Source organism: Anastrepha ludens, chromosome 6 (genome assembly GCF_028408465.1).
Source record: "Anastrepha ludens isolate Willacy chromosome 6, idAnaLude1.1, whole genome shotgun sequence".
Taxonomy (NCBI): Eukaryota; Metazoa; Arthropoda; class Insecta; order Diptera; family Tephritidae; genus Anastrepha; species Anastrepha ludens.
In genome coordinates, this window is record NC_071502.1 from 4,037,750 (window position 1) to 4,053,820 (window position 16,071).

Below are 16,071 nucleotides of genomic sequence, written 5' to 3' on the forward strand. Positions count from 1 at the left end.
CTTCCAAGCGGTTTTTAAGTTAAAGTGATCACCAGTTCAAAAAACATAGTTTTGAGAAAATTGCATTTAAAGTTTGCTATCTGCTCCGTAGCGCCCGAGCGCCCTTTGTTAATTGTTGAATAACTCAATAACTCATAACCATTGTGGGGTTAACACACCTTTTTACCACAAGGTGATCGTACAAAATCTCTTTTTTTTTTTTTTTTTAATTTTTTATTTTATTTTTTATTTTAAAATTGGAAAAGTAATGAATTACAATCACAATGAATTAAAAAGCATTAGTGAATAGGCCATCAGCTTTATCTTATTTATTTACAAAATCTTATTGATAGTCGTCATACTAATGCTCAAGGATGCCTCAATCTGACGTTATGTGACTTGTCGATCTTGCTCAATCAAATATTTTGGTACAACAACTTTTCGGGATTCCTCGGTGAGCGAATAGAGAAAACTTATTGTACCACTGTTTGACGGTTTTGACTTTCTTTCATCAATTCCATTCCTTTGCCAAAATGAATTTTTGAAGCCACTCTAAACAGAACTAAATGGCTTCAACATCCACCCGTTCTGAGCGCGTTTATGGCCAAATCTGTCAAACTTTCTAATGGAGACGTCAACTAGCGCCTGACAACATTAGCAGCGCCTAAGGCCACAAATATATCAAAAATTATCGGACTCCTTGGTATTAGGTATGTATGCATGTAAATACTACCAATACCATGTATTTTATATAATTGGCGCGTACACCCTTTTTGGGTGTTTGGCCGAGCTCCTCCTCCTATTTGTGGTGTGCGTCTTGATGTTGTTCCACAAATGGAGGGACCTACAGTTTCAAGCCGATTCCGAACGGCAGATATTTTCATGAGGAGCTTTTTCATGGCAGAAATACACTCGGAGGTTTGCCATTGCCTGCCGAGGGGGACCGCTATTAGAAAAATGCTTTCCTTAATTTTGGTGTTTCACCGAGATTCGAACCGACGTTCTCTCTGTGAATTCCGATTGGTAGCCACGCACCAACCCATTCGGCTACGGCGGCCGCATGTATTATGTCTAGTAAATTGTAAGTATCGTAAATTTTGAATAAAATGTAAATTACAAAACCAAAATGTATGCACAATTTTTTACCATAATCCATAAGATCGTATATACATAGGCTGAGCAAATTAAATTGATTTTAAAAATACCTGAGTTGCAGAATTGTATTTGCTTGGTAGCGATAATAGTAAAATAATATGCCAATATTTTATTAAAGTAATAAATTTGGCTCCAAGAACAAGTACGAGTATATATAATAATAAAAATTGTTTACTCTGAAAAATAACTACTTATCGTTATTATAATCAAGCAAAAAAGAAAAACAATACCAATCACAACAAAAATCACCTGTTGTTTACTATTAATACAAATTTCTTCGGAATGTGAGTCGCTGAATTTATACTATAATTTTACTAGAAATACATACAGCAAATCGAGAAGTGATTTCAAATCGATTTTAGTTATAATAACAGCCAATTTATGTAACCAGCCGATCAGCTGATTTAGATGTATTTATTATAAATTTTATTACATTTTTACTGCCAATTATTCTTCTGGAATGGAAGCCCCTAGGTTTTCATTATTATTTTTTGTTTTGTTTATCAAGCAGCTGTAAAAAATAATAAAATAAAAACATACTTAAAGTAGATAAAGTGAAGTGTTTTTTAAGGAAGGCAGATATACTCGTCAGTTAAACCCGAATTGGTAATATTTCACACAGTTAGTGTTTATTAGCCGCCGTAGCGCAGTGATTATGCGTGACTACCATTCGGTTGGTCCTGTATAAGTCCGTGTGCCGTCAAAGATATTGGCGAGCAAGACATTTTAACACTCCGAAACGACGCGTACGTTGTACTCTAAAAATATTAGCTACTCAATCAAGAGAGGTTAAACCACTTCACTTTGTAACAAATGTAACTGCATACTATACACTTGTTTAACACATGTAATTTACAGACATACATATGCACCTATACATTGCTTTCGTTATTCTCTCAGAGCTCAGCAATGAGCAACAGCAACACGTGATAAAGCTTAGAGTGCATGCAGAATGCGGGCTATTCCACTAAATAAACACGTCATTCCACATTTTAGTTTCTATTGTTACACAATAGCAGCTTAATCAACTATATAAATATGTTTTTTGACCAAAGCTATGGGTTACACTACCCTGCAGGGAAACTGAATAGTTCCTGACGGCGGCTGGGTTTCTACATAGTATATTTGGCACTGCTTTTAATAGAAAATCATAATTGATACTGTTTCGATGTATATCATATGTCTGTGTGTGCGTGTGTAACACAAAAGACGCGCCTATATGTGGTTTGAAAATAAAACAAGTAAAAATTTAGATTCTTTGAGGTTTCACTATTTTTATTCAATTTTATTCAAAATATGGCTCTTAACATTTATATGGGAAAAATTATATCATTTAAATCAGCCAAGCATTCGATTCATGAATGAGCTATTCTTGAGAACGTCGAGATATCGATGTTGCAGGTTGTTCAGCAACATTTTGCGCTACAACAGCAACATTCTCAACAGAATGCCCTGTTTTGGGTCTACCAGTCATTTCTCTATTTTCCACGGAACCAGGTTCTTTAAATTTATTCACCAACCATTGAATTGTCGACTCATTTGCACGATTATTTCCACCAAAAAAATCACAAATTTTGCGATATGTTTGTACAAAAAAAGGTACCGGGATTGTTCACTACTGACCTCTAGGCATCATTTTCGAAAGATATTTTCAACTAAATGCACATATTTTTTTTTATAAATATTTTCTTACATAAGTCAAGTGCAAGTGGACTTTTTCAACTTCGCTTGCTTTTCACCATTGAGTTATTGATAACAGTTTAATAGCTTAGACAGACGGCGTTAATCGGGATTACCGGCGCAGTTATTTCAATAGATATTAACTGTCGTTTTTCGGCAATGTTGCCATCGAAAATTCCCCTAATCCGCTTAAATTATGGGAATCAAGTCCAATAGTTGATCCGGATTAGTTACACTTAGTTAGGTTTGGCAGCCGCATCGCACATAGAGAAAACGATGCCACTTAGACCACGAAATGGGTCCGTTGTGAGCCGCGGTGGCTGGGCTACATTTCCTTTTCCATATTGAGCCATCCTAAGCTTTTGACAAAGCGTAAAAGGTTGTTGATACCTGAAGTGTATAGATTAACTATATTTGATAAGAAGTAGGATCTTAAATATCGGTTGCTGCTTCTGGCTAGAGCTGAGCATGTGCAAAAAAGGTGTTGAATTGTTACCAAATCCTCCTCATTTCTGCAGCTATGACAGAAATCATGCGTGTAAACGTCTAATTTCCTTGTATGCCCTAATTTGAAGTCCACTCAATTTTATAATACTCTTGGACAGACGTAGATTTAGCCTTGGCCATGTTTGCTTAGCAATTTTACAGGTACTGACGCTATCCATCTTTCATTTGCAGAACTGATTAGTGCGTCCTTAATAAGAAGCTTACAATTTGCGAGAGGTACCTCCATAAAATTTAGTTGCACTTAATTCCTGAGATAATTCCGAATTAAGTTGTTAATCTCGATTAACGCCACCGTCTACCTAGGTTATAAGGAATGGATTTAACCTAATTTAATCCTAAAATTTGAATACTGACAAGTCAATGGATAACATCAAATTAACTTTGCTTTGTTTGATCAATTCGCTAGCGTGCATGGGTTTGTTGCCGTCGACATTAGATTTATCGCTTACGAGCTGGTCATAAATGGATAAATTGGGTTTGCTAATATCATCGTTATCAAATGACTATATTTGCAGTGACTTTGAAATATTATTGCAATCAGTATATCTTTATTGGCAGGTAAATATTCTTCATACATATCTATGCATATTGAGTTCTTTGTGTAAAACATTCACCATTTTACTGCCATTGATAAAAATATTGAATTGTTGTTTGCGAAATTGGCGCTTCGTCACACACAGACACACAATCACTTTATAAAAGAAATATACTTGCATATTTGCATTTAGTTCAATTTTTTCATACCTATTGCGCATTTAAATATGGCTACCGACGTCAGCCGTCAAATGGTTTCGGGCCAATCGGAGAATATTAAGATTTTGCAATTCAACTTAAGGGTTTTCCAATAATAGGTGTTATCTATCGCTATCGAGAGATGATTCACGATTTTTTATGGCCGAAATTGGATGGTATTGATCTGGAACACGTTTATTTTCAACAAGACGGCGCTACGTGCCACACAAGCAACGAAACCATTGATCTTTTACGAGAAAAGTTTCCGGACCAAATTATCTCTCGAAGAGGTGATCACAATTGCCCACCGAGATCTTGTGATTTAACAACTTGTGACTTGTGTCTACGCCAACAGCCCAGGGTCGATTCAAGACCTCAAAGATGGAATTCGTGAGGCTTTCGAGGACACAGGGCAGCCACTTTGCAATTCGGTTATGGAAAATTACATGAAAAGGATACTGTCCTGTAAGTGTGGTCGTGGTGGTCATTTGCCTGATATTATTTTTCACTATTAACGGATACCTTTCTCTTTATAATGAAATAAACATCCGATCATTTATATTAAAAAATAGAATTTTTCTTTGAATATCAAAATAACACCTCTAATTGAAAAACCCTTTATTTGCCAATATATGTATTTAGTTTATATCTACCGATTGGAGGAAAAATTACGAAAAGCTTAACTCCATTGAACACTAAACCACTACGTATTACTTATATATATCTAATAACACTGGTTTAGGTTAGGTTAAGTTGAAACCGTTGTCCACTATAGGACACATTCAGACTCAAAGCCCGTTGTGATGCCGCGTGGCGAACTTGGCCTTATCTCTCCTAAAACCAGTGTGAACTTTTGAAACATTTTAGAGGATCTCTGATTTCCACAGTACTGAGATCTTCCAACTCTTTACAAAATTGTCTACCTTAAGTGGTGATCCTACGTCTGCATAGAGCAGGAAAATGGCACAGTTGGTGCCATAACGCCTCTTCTTCATCCAGACAGCTTCCGCAGAAGGCAGGTGTTTGCACGTCTATTCTCTGGGCGTGTCTGACTATTAGGCAGTGCCCCGTTATAACGGAAATCAGTGTGCGAAGATTGTGCTTATTTTGGCTTAGCAGAGATTCTGTGCGCTTAGCATTGAGAGTCGAGCCCTACAGTTAAACTGGTTTACAACAAATTTATGATTTTTTTACCTAAGAACCAGATCATCCCATCCCTTATTTCCTTGTAATTTGTTACTAGAAAAACCTACTAATAGTATCATAAAAGTCAATTCTGTGCTGGGCACTTGTGAAAACTTCCTTAACCCTCCGTTGGACACCTTTTTTAAAACCTTCGGTTGGGCACCCGGGTTGCCCTTTTTCGTCCTGTTCGAGGATCCTTTTTAAAAGGTTATATCCATAAATCGATAGAAAATTAAAGTTTAGAAGGCTACCTGAAAGCTCAAGTGGTTAGCTACTCGTATAAATAGAAATATGTTAAATTCACATTAAAAGTCGAAAAAATCTGGCCAGTCTCGGGTACTCAAGGGAGGGTTAAGTATATGTAAAGTGAGTATTTTTATTCCGATGCGAATAACTTTTATATTTATTGGAGGCTATTTTTCAGTCATATCTTACATTTTTTCTAGACATGTATGTTAGGTTTAAAAATTAGTGAACATTTTTTTCGAAAATCTCATATTTCTTATAATATAAATCGAAAATTTTAATATTTTTGCAAAAATTATTAAATTTTTAACTTTGCAAATTTCTTTAAAACGTCTAATTTTAATGAAAAACGAACATAAGCGAGAAATAGGAAATTTAGTTACCTTTAATTTGAAATATCACTTACTTTTACCGTTTAACGGCTTTTCCAAATATTAAACAATTATATGACCTACATTATCTTCTTTAATCCAAAACCGTTATTTGACGATACCTCAAAAAGTACATGCAGAAAAAAGTGGATTTTCCGACTCAGCAACCGATTTTACGTAAAAATCGGATGGTCTAGTACTTGGGTCTTTTGGCTGTAAACTAGTGTAGTCAAGGAACTCTTCGGGACAATTTAGTACAATAGCATTTTTTAAAGTTCAATTCGACCAATAACATTGAACATTTTTTTATTTCACAAACTTTTAGAAAAATTACTATATATTTTAAATTTTTGTATTCGAGGCGCTTAAAAACACGAAACTCTATAAATGGTGGAAAGTTACCGTCGTTTTTATTTAATGAGGTTTTTAATTTAGCAGGCGGTTTTTGTACAATTTTTATTATATTGTACAAATTTTTTCGTGTTTTGGTATATTTACTTTAAGCCACTTTGAAATATAAATAATAGAAAATGCTATTAATATGTAGAAGAGGAACTCGTAGGTATGTTTTGTGAAAGAAAAAACTGAACTATGTACCGTTTTAAAATTCTACTAAATTTTTGTTTATATTTGGAAATTTCCACTCCCTTAAGCTTGTGCAATATTCAAATCGAGTCCAATTATTTCACTTAGTAAAATTTAATAGCATTAAAGTCCATTATATATCACACATACATATTTGGGGAATTTAAGTCAAAAGTCGTAAAGCAAATTCAAGGTATACTTTAAACTATTTTTATTGAGATCGACCACAAACATAGACACACATTTAGTTATCACAATTATGCGGTAGTATAAGTACTCGTGTTTTTTTCTATTGAAATTGTAATAGCAAAACCGCTATTCATGTTATTATTAATCATATACTTTTATGGTACAAATATATGTACATACACACGCATAGGTATACTGGTGTGTTTGCATTGTTTTTTACCGAAATCTAGAAAATAATGACTGAATGGCGTGATCGGCGATTTGCTAGATAAATTTTAGTGTGTTAGTAATAGGCATCCATGTATTTATTTGAATTTGAATTTGTAGTTGTCAATTTGTGTAAACTAACTGCCTTGGTGTATGTGCATGAACTCAGTTGGATGTTAGCAGAACAAATAACCATAAAGTTCAATGTACAAACTCATAACTGTATTGCTAAAGAGCAAACTACTTTTTACTGTATTTTTTGCTGACTCCATACTAAGAAATCAATTGAATTGCCTGTCTTTGCTAATTATATTCAAGATTGTATAGCGAAAAAAATTATAATTATATGACTTGAGAACAACTGCTTGATGGTGAAATAAGATGAAGTCTTTTCTAATAACTTATCATTAAAATGTAAGTAAAGAAATTTAATTCACGCATGAGGTTTTGTAATGATTGCCTAATATTTAAAATTTTTTAAGAGGACAGATACCTGTAAAATTTCGAAAAAAAAATTGTTTTTTTCATAAAATGTTAATATAATCTTCTAAGAATATTTCGAAAAATTTTTGGAACGTAAATTTCGTATTTCTTATAAAACAAAAAAATTGTTGTATTATTTTAATGTATAAATAAACTGTATGCCAATTTTGAAAAAAATATATTGACTTCTTCATTTTAAATAATTTTACTGAAAATCAGGGAAAATATTGCCATTTACAGGTATCTGTCCCCTTATGCGTTAAAATATGTATATTTCAAGTGCTGCATTAGGCAACTACGTTACCGATTCGTGCAGTATTTCGGCTATATTTCACAATAAGAAAACGCTTCCTTCAAGATTATTTCAAACTAAATCTATTTATTTTCACTTGATTTAACGCCCACATGTCGATATTCACCCTTAACCTTTAACTTACGACGTGGTAGTAAATTTTACACTCTCTATTTTTTTATACTTTAATTTTTGTTTCTAATAGTTTGGGGGAAAAATAAATCCATTATTTTCTCGGTCGATGGCTGTAGTGATCGGTGCCTCGTAAAGTATCGATCAAACAATTTGAAGTTTACGCTCGTTGTCAAGATGACATTTCACACTAAACAGATTATTTAACTGTTCTTTGTTTGTTTCCTTCAGTTGTGAGCTACAGGGTGTTAACAATGGAAGTCAGTAAAGAGAAAATTCGGTACATTTTGCAGTTTTCATTTGATAAAGGCGAAAATGCAAGCCAGGCCGCTGAAATTGTGAATGGTGTTTATGGTGCCGATACTGCAACAGCTAATTGCAATTTGCGTGCAATTTTGGTTTGGTTGGTAGTATTTATTGCAAAAAAAAGTAAAATATACAAAATTTGAAATTTAGTTGTTGTAATATTAAGAAAAAAATAAGTATTTACAATAATTTAACGCCAATGGAATGAGCCGTCTTATGGCGGCATTATTTAAGAGAATTTAAGTTAGTTTTGCTAAATGGTTTTGGAATTGTAAGAATTGAGAAATAAAAAAAACAAAAAAAAAAAAGAAATCTGAAGTTAATTCAAGATTTCAATCATCGTGCAGAAGTCCCTAGGCAAAAAGTGCTTGCAACATTTTCGTTGTTAAACAACTGCTTTTCCTAGTCGTTGCTCATACCCAACGCAGTGCGTAGCCTTTTTCAGCATCTTAAATCTTTGTCTTTCAAGCAGATCAATTACATTAACCGCAACACAACATTGTTGAAATGAAAAGGCCTAACTTGGCTAAAACCACACAAAGGGGTTTCATGCATTGTTTGTATTTTAGTCAACCAAGCATTCCCCCTTACGAGCAGTGTGTACCCCAAGGTTTTATTTCGGTCTGTTTGTCTGTAAAAACAAAATCACGCCATATATTGTCGCAACTTTCACCACTCCACTAACAACTACATACACCCGGCAGTATTGAATGCGGAATGATTTTGCGTGCAGAGTTAAAAGGAGAAAAAAAACGAATGCAATAGTATCTATGTGCGTACAGTTGTGTGAAAATTGATAAGCCCACTGACTTACATTGTAGTTTTTTTTTAATTTGCTCATTACAAAAGAAAACGCCGTTGGGAAAATGCTATAAACAAGCATTTACACATACATACATATGTATTTCGCTAGACGTCACTAGTAGATCGAGGCGACAGTGTGTGTTCAGCTGTGAGAAATAATAACGGCGGGATTTTTAGAAACCGCGATTTGCTGATAATTCAAAAAAATATTTTGTTTTTAAATGAAAAATGGCTTCTTTTAAAGCTGGATGGCAGTGATGTCACTCTATTTTATGCCGAAAATACCGGGAATGTTGCAAATAATACCGGATGGTTTGCGATTCGTAATTTTATAACTTATTTAATATATGAAATGGATGTGGTAAATCGCTTTAGAGCAAAAACAGTAATGTTAACTTTTTTGTTTAGGTGTTTTTAAAATAAAAAGCAATACATGCATATGCATGCCTCTGTTGTAATAAGCCATATTGACTTACTTGATTTTTTATTTTTTTATTATAACAGAAATTAATATGTATTAAAGCGTACCACGTTTCGCTAATTCCACTAAAATTTTAGAAATAAAAAATACATAAAATTCTTTCAACCAAAAGTATTATTAAATGGGTATCAATTCCGCTATTGCTACTTTGTTTTTTCTAATGAAATAATTTTCACTTTAAATAAAAAAGTGTATTTAAACCCATTTATTTATATTTATTGCAAAATAATGAATATTTACATATATCCCGGGATATAGTAATGCTAATGCCTGTATGGGTCAGGCTAAGGCATTTATGCACTGCGACCAGATTGATCCACTGTGCGCCATTAGGTGCTTAATTTTAATTATTTAGTATTACGAGGAATCGAACCAGCTCCTGAGGAGGGAGTTTGAAGTGGTGATTCATCCAGAATCCATATGGCGCTTCCGCACCAACTTAATTAAGGGTTATTTACAGTACGACTATATCTAGTCTGTGCAATTTGTGAACCTTATTAGGTTGTTGACGTCTAAGCCAGACAGTTCTTCGAGACTCTCGAACAGTGGTTTGCCCCTTCCCAAAGGCAGAGCAGTCACAGAGGAAAAGGAAAATCATTTTATTTTTCTCTGATTGCTTACAACTGTGACAGTGTGTGTTATGAGAGATGCCCATTTTGGCTGCTTGTTTCCCGACAGACCAAAAGCCAGCTATGACTGCCGTGAGCCTCCGGGCGACCCACCATTTCATGTTTATCACGCTTGTTTGAGGTTGTAGATGGGCCATATCGTTTTGCTAATTCTGAATTCCGTTCTGCGGATTCTGTGTCTCCTGTGACCTAATGCTTCACAGTAGAAGTTGCATAAACTAGTGCTAGTTAGTCCTATTGAAATGAAATGTTTATTCTAGGCAAAGTGACCTGTAAGTACTCAACGGAGTAGTCCGAGGCTCTTTTTATCTTGGGTTAGAGCAAATTTTGCTTTGTTGGTATTATTAAAGTTCAAGAACTTTTTGGAGTGGTATCCCTCGATGTAATGTAATAACGAAGAACCGAAAATCCCGGGGTCGTAAAAATCGAAAAAGAAAATAAAAATCCCTCGTAAGTATAAAAAAAAAAATGCAACAACAAGTAATTTGTTTAACTCGGTTAAACGGTTTAACGATAAAAAAATAAAAAATATCGTATACAAAACGATTGATAATTAGCTACAATTCTTAAATTTTCTTTCTTTCGCATTATATTTCAATATTGTATACCAACTTTACCATATTTTTCTTTACATAACTGTATATAAGTATGTGCATAATTAAGACTTCTTTAACTTGAGTTTTTTGCACATTTCGCCTGAAGTGCTTCAATAAAATAAAATTCAAAATAAATATAAATGTCTGCTGCCGTAAATTTCCGGATTTTTAACAACGTGATTATCAAAATACAAAAATAAATAATTGGCGCGTACACTTCTGTTCGGTGGCTGGCCGAGCTTCTCCTCAATGTCGTGCAAATTCGCGTACGCGGTTATCGCACCAATCAAGAAGAAGAAGTCTTGATGTTGGAGGGACCTATAGTTTTAAGCCGACTTCGAACGGCAAATGGTTTTTTTATGGGCAGCTTTTTCATGGCAGAAATACCCTCGAAGGTTTGCCATTGTCTGCCAAGGGGAGACCGCTTTTAGAAAAACGTTTTCTTCATTTTTGTTGCCACAATATTTTAAAATGAAAAACATCCAGCAGAAATTTGAGCCACTGGTTTATTAATACTTGAATCCTCCTTTCGTAACGTAACAATAGGCGTAATTTTTTTGAGATATCACGGCTAAAGAAATCCATCAAAACAACAACATAATGAGGCACTTAAAAGTTCGTTTAAAAATGAGTAGTATGGTCGGACTAAATCATACCTGCGTATTGTAGCTTAAGTGTGCTCTGCTCAATCCATAAGAATGCTGATCCTGCAATCTGTGCCAATTATCGCGGGATTAGTCTTCTAAATATCGCCTATAAGGTTCTAGCGAGTGTATTGTGTGAAAGGCTGAAGCCCCACATCAACCAACTGATTGGATCTTATCAGTGTGGCTTTAGAAAAAAAATGTAAAATCCACAATACGCCAAATTTTGGAAAAAACCAAGAAGAATCGACACTCACCATCTTTTCGTTGATTTCAAAGCTGTATTCGACAGTACGAAAAGAAGTTACCTATATGCCGCTATGTCTGAATTTGGTATCCCCGCAAAACTAATACGGCTATGCAAGATGACGTTGCTCCGAACCATTTGATATCAAACGAGGTTTCAGACAGGATGACTCGCTGTCGAGTGACTTCTTTAACCTGATGTTCGAGAGGATCGTACGAGCCGCAGAGCTTAATCGCTCAGGCAGAATTTTTTATAAGAGCGTACAATTGTTGACGTATGCTGATGTTATTGACAACATCAATTATATGTGTTATAGGCCCACCATGGCCACGTCTGCAGGTAAATTCCGCCAAACAGTCAATTCAGGAATACCGAATTGTTGAGAGAATGTCTAGATATCGAGGTTCAAGGTTTTTCAGCTACACTTTGCGCTACAGCAGCAATATACTTAACAGGAAATACCGTTTTTGGTCTGCCAGTCCTTTTTCTGTCCTCGGCAGAACCAGTTTCTTGAACTTTTTAAGCAACTTTTAAAAAAATCATGAATTTTGGGCTATGTTATTCTTAAAGAAACACCCTTTTCATATTGTGCCCTGATATTTCAGTTTCAGTTAAGTTTAAATATTGAATTAGGCGTAACAAATTTTGTGTTTCACATTTGGGAAGTGGTTAGTCAATTTAAGTTGTTTTGCGAAAAGTCAACAGAACTTGAATGGCCCTATGTATCGCTTGATACCAGCTGGCAGTCATTCAAACAAGCAACTGATGTAAAAATTGTTCACTTCTTGCTTTGTCCCTGGGACGACTTCATTTTCCAACAAATAAATTTAAATTTATTTTCATACAATAACAGTTTAGCAAAACGGCCTGCCAAAAGTTGGATGCAATTGTTTGCTGTCGACATTGGTTATGTGTACGTATGCACATTTATTTGTAAATATGTAAGCGTGAAAATTTGTATGTATCTCTCAACTGAATTCAATTTGTGTTTGTTGCAGAGAGCGTCTGAAACATACAGATCTAAAACAGAAATTCTCTGTATGCCATAACAAGTGAACGAAGCGAATGCATACCTTGCAAGCAAAGTCACAGACTTCACAAGGCATTGCACATGTGTGCCATGACGTTACATTAAAAAAAGGTGCATAGGATAGCAAAAAGTTGTATATGCGTGTTTTGCCGAAAAATATTTAAATGACCATACAATTAAGCAGAAAAATTCTACTTTTCGCAAAAGGGTAGCAGCTGGTATTGTCGGGTCTTAAGGTGAGTGCAAAATATCATTAATATGGGAAGCCGTTGAAACAGATTATGAATAGAAAGAGAACATATATTATGTACCAAGTTTCTCCACTACATTGACTTTGTGTGTCTAAGTCAAAATATTTAGTCACAAAATAAAAATTCGCATGTATAAGTTTTGCCTCAAAATTAACAATAGGTTCACATATCAGGTCAGTCCATAAGTTCGTGCGTTTTTTAAAGGTGGTTTGAAAATCAATAAAAAAGATGTTTAAAGTATTTATTAATCAATAATATATTTTCCTTCATTATTTAAAATGTCTTCACAAAGTTTAGGCAAATTTTTAATTCCCTGCTCAAAAAATGTAACTAGATCATCTACTTTTTCGAGTTTAACTCCCAATCCGTTAAATTAAATTGAAATTAATTGAATTAAAAACGCGATTACTCATACACAATTTCGCTCCCAACCCCGAGATTGTGAAATAATCTCAACTTATAAATATACCTTTGCTGTGTTTTTTGTGTCATCGATAATTATTATTACAAATGTAAGGAGAAGCGCCTAAGTAAAAACCAAATAAAACGGATGCCGGCAAAGGAAAGAGGTTTGTAGAGATAATTCTAATACAATATTTGTTACATATTATTAATTATGCATTCATATTACAGAAAAAGCCGGTGTCCATAGATGCTTTAGCCTGTTATTGCTCATTATAAAATGTAATATCGAATTTAGCATGCGTTTTGTAGCCATAATTTTTCGCTACCTCAGTAGACCTCGTTTAGGGTCGTTTTGTTTCCTCCAACAACCTATTTCTAGCAACAAATTGCGCAATTAAATTACAATAACTATTTTTCTTTCCTTTACTTCGTTAATAATAATTGAACAAACCAAAAACTTCAAAATATTTAAAAAAAAAAAAACAATTTCTATGAGGAAAAACCTTTCAAAACAGTCTTGAAAGCTGATTGCAGCTAATCTGCCATGTGTGAACGGGTAGATTAATTTTTGTGGATTTGTTGCTAACCACTGCCTATGTGAACGTACTTTTAGTCGAAGTTTGATATGTGCCTAAATTGTTCCGAAGAGCTACTGCGGTAATCTGACTGTAAATTGTTCGTTACTTTTATTTAAAAAAAGTGCATTTGTTATATGGAGAAAATGCCCAAATTTTCAAATTTGCACTTTATTGCACAAAAATTTTAAAAATTATGCTGCATTCGCATACCAAATTTTTTTCTAGAAATTCGAATTAAAAACCATGAAATTGTGATGAAAGGATTGTGGAATTTTGTATAAAGAATAAAATTTGTTTATATAAATAAATAATGAACATTAACAAAAAAAATAGCCAAACCTGCTCAAAGTGTTGATGTGCTATGGTTTGTCGCGTATTGTGTCTACTCAGGTAAAAATTTAACTCAGTGCAAGCTCGAACTGTAGCACTTTGACGATGGCCATCTGTTTCGTAACGAACAAATTGCCTCTGTTGTATACTATACAACGCAGGAACGAAGCTTATAAAAGGGAAATGTAACTTTGTTGTTGCCAAGCGCTCACACTCGTTGAGAAGACAAGCTTCTTCTCCACGAAAGCCGCTCTGACAACGCTGTGTGCTTTGCATGTTTGTATGTGCATCTGTATATATTTCATAAAATGTCAAAAGCTGAGAAACGACAGCAAATTAATATGCAAGAGATAAATAACAAAACTAAAAGAAAAATACAAAAACAAAAACAAAAATCGGAACAAATCGCTAAACTTATCAGCACTATGTTTTTTCTTGCACAAATTAATAATTTTCGAAGGTGATTCGTGGCTGTTGTTGAATTCTAAATTCGCAATTGACTCTGTCGAGTGTAACCAACGACAAAGCGGACACAAAAGTTAGTACGACAGAATAAAATTATACTGCACTATGCACTACACAAAACCTTCAATTTACTGGTTCAAATAAACAAGAAAATAAAGCACTAAATAACATTAACTACTATCTAACAAGCCGTCAAGCGGTACCAAAGTCCACTTGGCGCTGAGTCGCATAGCAAAAGAAACAAGTATATACTTGTACGTCGAATTGTATATAAATACACAAATACAAAAAGTAGAGAGAAAAGCAAATGTACGCTAATAAAACGTAAGTACGATGGGAATGAAACGTTGGGACTGGGCTGAGATGGGACAGTGATCGGACATTTCAGTGGCGATTTTTTTTACTACTGACTGCAGTTTATTCTGGTCACTTCAAATTGAAATGTTTGTTGCCTCTACACGTTTTTCTTCTACTTATATGTATGTATGTATGTATATGCCCAACTCAACTTCGACTTGCTTTGATTATTATTGGTGGCTTTTAGTAAAAAACGTTAACATGTTTGCCTTCGTTTTTCGTTTTAATTATACAAGAAAATAGGCGCGAGGAGGGTTGATGATCGAAATACCATAGGTGATTTACCTTTGTCAGCACAATAACTGAATTTTGTAATTGCTTCTTTGCTTGCTTTTGACTTTTAGTTTACACCTTGCCTTTATTCCATACAAAAAAGTTACACTCCCACGCGAACTGTTAAGTTTTGTTAATTCTCTAGAGTAATTATTAATTTACACAATCGTTCTAATAATTGTAGTTTCCTTTTCATTGATAAAGTAGTTCACTTGCATTTTTTCATATCACAAAACCATTTTAATAGTTCACTCTTTCATTTTCCTTAGGAAAGTGGTTTCTTTCTTTCATATTTTGTTATTTAAACGGTAAACTCACTTATGTTGCACAACTTAGTTATTTCTTAAATCTTACTGTTTTCTTTTAATGTTTGTATTTTATCTTCTTTGTTTTCCACTTTGCAGGCCTTTCTTTCCTGTAGTTGCTCCGACAAGTGCGATTTGTAGACTGAAGCTTGCGTCTAGCAGCGCCGAGTCATATAATCTGCCAGCCAACGAACAAAGCAACCGCCAGCTAGCCAACCACACCATCATACCCAGCAGAACGATAATCGAATTAACAATGTGTATATGTACATATCTACACACACACACACATACATATGTAGTATACTCACCGTGAGAGCGTTAAAAACGCATGTGTTTGGGGCATCTGACTGCGCGGGGAGCTTTGTTTGGGGGCGAAAATATAAACAGCCGTCGAAAACAAGTTACAGAAACTAGAAGGGAGTCAGCGGAAACTAGAAGAAGCAGTGCAAAATCGAGAACATGAAGAGAAAATGTTTAAAAAGCTTTTGCTATAATTCCATAGCGCAAGTGATCGCTCAACGCTTGCTGATTGAAGAGCTTAAATACTTTGCTTGCTCTTAAGTAGTTAATTCTCAATTGTATTCTAATTGCATACTTGCAACTTGTTTGTCATAGTGATAAATT

The 16,071-nt window shown here is 34.4% G+C and overlaps 1 protein-coding gene across 5 annotated transcripts in view; it reads right to left on the reverse strand.

Annotated features, from left to right (window-relative positions):
• The window catches only part of LOC128866862 (phosphatidate phosphatase LPIN3), a 96,726-nt gene that overhangs the window by 32,747 nt on the left and 47,908 nt on the right, over positions 1–16,071 (reverse strand). Inside the window, exon 1 of one of the 5 annotated variants that reach the window (XM_054107886.1) lies at positions 15,152–15,611. The exons of 1 other annotated variant lie outside the window; for it this stretch is intronic. The gene's annotated coding sequence lies outside the window, so the exon portion shown is untranslated. Of the gene's footprint in view, positions 1–14,053; positions 14,161–15,151; positions 15,612–16,071 lie in introns of those variants that run through there. 3 more of the 5 variants (XM_054107883.1, XM_054107880.1, XM_054107882.1) reach the window with 3 other exon arrangements.